This window comes from Lactuca serriola, chromosome 3 (genome assembly GCF_051521515.1).
Source record: "Lactuca serriola cultivar US96UC23 chromosome 3, Lser_US96UC23_V15, whole genome shotgun sequence".
NCBI lineage: Eukaryota > Viridiplantae > Streptophyta > Magnoliopsida > Asterales > Asteraceae > Lactuca > Lactuca serriola.
The window spans coordinates 129,056,759-129,061,649 of record NC_136410.1 but is presented as its reverse complement, the minus strand read 5'-3'; the positions used below and the strand labels follow the sequence as shown (position 1 = coordinate 129,061,649).

The following is a 4,891-nucleotide window of genomic DNA, read 5'->3' as shown; positions in this document are numbered from 1 at the left end:
ACATGTGAATCACATGTAATTATATTTGATTCACTTGTGATTTACATGTGAATCACATGTGATTCATATTTAAATTACATGTGATTTACATATGAATCACATGTAATTCATATTTGATTCACTTGTGATTTACATGTGATTCCTATGCGAATCACATATGATTTACATGTGAATCACATGTAATTCATATGTGAATTACATAAGATTTACATGTGAATCACACTTAATTCATATGTGAAAATGTAAAAAGTTTAAAAAATTATAAAAAGAAAAAAATACCTTGCCAAATCCATTAAGGTTGTTTGTGGTTAGAATCATTCTATTTTCGATCAGTATGGTGTTCAGCCAAATTCATATATAGAAATGAAAAAAGTAAATAGAAAATTTAATCATGGATTAACTTTTTATATGGTAGTTTAAACCTTTTGTAGTGTATGTAATAGTATTAGGTATAGTAATCTTACATATAGTATTAAAACTTATTTTAAAACTAACTAAAAAAAGGAAACACCATATAAAAACTCACTTGTGCACAATAGCCAAGTTTCATATTCATTACCCATCCCTGAATAAGGTCACAATGGAAGTAAACACATTGAAGGATGTAAGGCTTATCAAATGAGAATAATTATATAAAGAAATTTGAAAAGAGGATGTATATATGGGAAACTCCTCCGAAATAACTGAATCAAACTAGTTAACAAAAAGGGTTAAATGCAAGAGATACTAATATACTTTAATTTTAGTTGTATCTACTAGCAACCAACTTTCAACTTTGAACTTCACCAAAACTTCTAACAAATGACAAGCGCCACACTAGAAAGTTAGAAATGGTATGGTCAAAATCCATCACCAACTAATCCAAGTCCAGCCATATAGGGTCGAGCACATACATTAGGGCAACTGGTAACTCTTACTACTATTGATTCATTATACAGAAGACCAACCTGACATCACAATTTCATACTCACTTCATAATAAAAATCACATGAAAATTAACAAAGTTTGTATTATCTTTTTGTTCCATTATTATGAAATTTTGCTTTTATTGATGACGTGGCACAACTTATAATATGTGGCAGACTAATGGAAACAATTTCATTAAACAGTAACCAAGTTTCACTAAAGCTAAGAAATTTCATGTCAACAAAAATTACAAATTTAAGAGTTGACGAGAAGTTTGAGATGTTTAGGTGGAAATAAATAATAATGAAAGTTGGTTGCTACATAGTGAAATAATGAAATTAATTCAATAGATACATTCTCAAATACAACTTGAACCTGCTTAAGAAGATCACAAATTCCTCGTTCAGCTTGAAAATTACAAGAGGGCAAAAAGGAAGAGTAGGGCATGCCATTGCAGTTATGTTAAGGGGGTCCACATAAGTAAGAGGTTGCCAAAAATAACATTATATAAGTAACAACAACTATAGAAACCTATCGAAGATAATTAAGCCTTTAATTAAAGAACAAAATGCAAGAAATAGCAATGTACTATAATTTATATGTTTGTTATAGCATCTTCTTATTTACATTTCTTTGTATTTTCCATATTTTTTTCTTATTAAAGCATTGTAAAGGCTAGATGAACACATATGACTTACCAAAAGACCTCCTTGTGCTAAAGCTACAGTGATCGGACATTTCCAAGAAGGGCGAATATCACAAAGGACAATATTTTGATTTGGTGGGATCCTTACAAGCAAGTTACACTTCTCAATTATTTCCCTTAATGTCTTCTTCATTATCCCCTTAACCCTGCCACTATCAACATGAAGCCCACAAAGTAAACGCCCATCACCCTGCCACAAAAAATTAAATACAATTCAAGTAAGAAAAAACAAAGTTTTGGTAGAGTTTCAAAGTATAATTTCTTTTTAAGAAAATGATTGAGGAGATTTTGATGAAACTAACTTGTTCAATCCATCCAAGGTGGCTTTTGAGTTCCCATTCAGGTAACTCCTTTGGAGGTTCAAACTTTCATTCCATAGTACTCTTCAAACAACTTATAGAAAATTATCAATTCCCCATGAATCTATCAGGCACTTCATATTCTACTCTGTGTTTAGTCATCTCTTCTCCCACTTTCTCTTTGTGTAACAATAATGGATTTCACTGCATACATGATACCCTCTTTAGGGACATAACCTAAGGGCTCTGCTAGGCAAGGGAAAGTGAATTCCATCCTATGTGTTCTTTCCATGCCACCACCAACCCGAGAAAGAAAAATATGAGCTTAATTTTTGTATTTCTAAAACATAAGACAAACAATAATAAAAATGTCATACATATAGATTGAAACCATGGGGTTCTCCATTATCATCAGTAACAACCACAACACCAATGTCATTTGTCAAAACATCAACCGAGTTATCTGTAGGCACACTGACTGCAACTTTGAACTTTCTTGGCAAGAACTAAGTTCCATAAATAGGCTCAGCAAAATCTGGAAAATTTATCCTATAAGAGTTTTCATTGAGAGCTTTCACAACTTCAGGAGGTTCTGCAGTCATAATTGATGTAATCTTAGTCTGTAGCTGTCATATTTCTTTGTATAAAAACAAAGAGAACTACAAAACTTAATCAACCTAATATCTTAATACATTTTTTAAGAAAAAAATTCAGCATGTAGCAAGAGAGTATAAACAATTAGTTAATATTAAGTCGAAAAGGTAAATAAACCTAAAACTATCGAGCGTTGTTGTGATTAATCCATTGGAGAAGGCAGTCTTGGCGAACAAACTTAATACTCCCGATACAAGCATAAGGATATCTGAGAGGATTGGCGACATCTCTTGAGTTCTGACAGATCTGACAAACATCTTCCTCTTCGTCACTGTCATCATCGTACCTGTTGCTCGATACATTATTGCTATTAATAGGAACAGTTGAAGCTGAAGAATCCGATGAATAATCAGGAGCATTCGCGACTCCCTCATGTGTGGCTAACACCATTGGTTCGATCTCCATCAATTGACAATCGGAACATCATCGTACCTATTACAACATCTTCACTATATCGTTGGTTGATTTATTAGGGCAAGAAACTCACAGAAGGAAGATGGATGCATTTACCACATTGTTCAATCTATCAATCATCAGGGATCTTCAATGGAGATAGGGTGGTTGTTGGAGGGAGGAGGGAGGGGGTTGACCGAGAGCGAAAGATGTGGGTAAAGAAAAGGGGGTCGACGGAGAGCGAAGGATGTGGGTAAAGGACACGATACATTGAAAGAGTAGCGAGAGAGGGGGGGGGGGGGGAGAAAGAGAGAGAGGCTAACTGAAGTTTTGTTTAATTTGTTTATTTTTACCCTTGTTTCCGGTTTCCAAGTAACCTACAGGATACCTAATACCAGTAAAGCCCTTGAATTTTCAAAAATGTTCGGATTTACCCATAAGTTTTTCAAAAATGTTCAGATTTATCCTTACATGGATTGTTATTATTATTATTATTGTTATAATAATAATAATAATAATAATAATAATAATAATAATAATAATAATAATAATAATAATAATAATAATAAAAATAATAATAATAAGAGTAAATTACACGAATGATCCCTATGGTTTGGGGTAGTTTGCGTGTTTGGTCCCTAATTTAGTTTTTTAACTAGGAAAGTCCCTACTGTTTGTTTTTATTACGCCCTTGATCCATACTGTTTGTTTTTGTTATGCGCTTGGTCCCTGTTTTACCTAAAAAGACTATTATTTAAATAGGGAAAAATAGTGGGGTATGTAAGGTAAGGTGAGGGGATGAGGTTGGTGGTGTGTTTATTTAAATAAATTAAAAAAAGCAAGGGAAAAATAGTTTTTTAGGTAAGACAGGGACCAAGCGCATAACAAAAACAAATAGTAGGGACCTTCCGAGTTAAAAAAATAAGTTAAGGACCAAACATGCAAATTACCTTAAATCGTAGGGACCATTCATGTAATTTACTCTAATAGTAGTAGTAATAGTAGTAGTAGTAGTAGTAATAATAATAATAATAATAATAATAATAATAATAATAATAATAATCAAAATAACAATCAAGGTAAGGGTAAATCCGAACATTTTTGAAAAACTTTAAGGTAAATCCGAACATTTTTGAAAATTCAAGGGTTTTACTGGCATTAGGTAACCGGTAGGTTACCTGGAAACCTGCTACAAGGGTAAAAATGAACAAATTAAACAAAACTTCGGGCTTTACTAGACATAAAACACGTCCAAGGGTAAAACCGACATTTTTGTGAAAACTTAAGGGCTTTTATGTCATTTTCTTATATTTCAATTAACATAATTTGAATTTTTTTTATCTTTTTTGTATACCGGATTTACCCTTATGGTCTATTGCAAAAAACCTAATATATCATTAAATTTCGTCATATTTACAAGTATGCCATTAATCATCTAATCTGACCAAATGATCAAATGTTCCACTTTTAGTTCTCGGGTTCTCGGGAAATTTTGAGCACAATGTTCCACTTTTAGTTCTCAGGTCAGGTGGTGCATGGCAGTGATGGAAACAAAGTACTTGACATCACTATTAACTCTCTTGAACACAACTCCCAATTCTGGGAAGTTGGTTGCACCCAAAGAACGTTCTTGATATCCTTCAGTATAAATTGGTTCATGATCAAGGGGAGGAAGGTTGAACTTCTGAACTAGGGTCAGGTGAATGTGAACATCTTTTTTAGAAAAGTCACATACTGCACACTGTTGGTACTCGCAAGTTTTTTCATACGCCATCTTCATTTTGGAATGTTTTTCGGATTTGAGTTGAAACACCATTGTGATTAAAAACACTTCTTCCAGATTCATACATGGAAAGTCAGCTTGAGTTCGGATGTAATCACAACCTCTTCTTGTCAACGTGTATTGAATAAACTCGGACTTCATGAATTTGCG

General features: G+C 33.0%; 1 pseudogene; it reads right to left on the bottom strand.

Moving 5' to 3' along the window:
• Positions 1-839: 839 nt before the first annotated feature.
• Positions 840-2,970, bottom strand: LOC145095710 (sulfite reductase 1 [ferredoxin], chloroplastic-like; annotated as a pseudogene).
• Between the last annotated feature and the right edge of the window lie 1,921 nt (positions 2,971-4,891).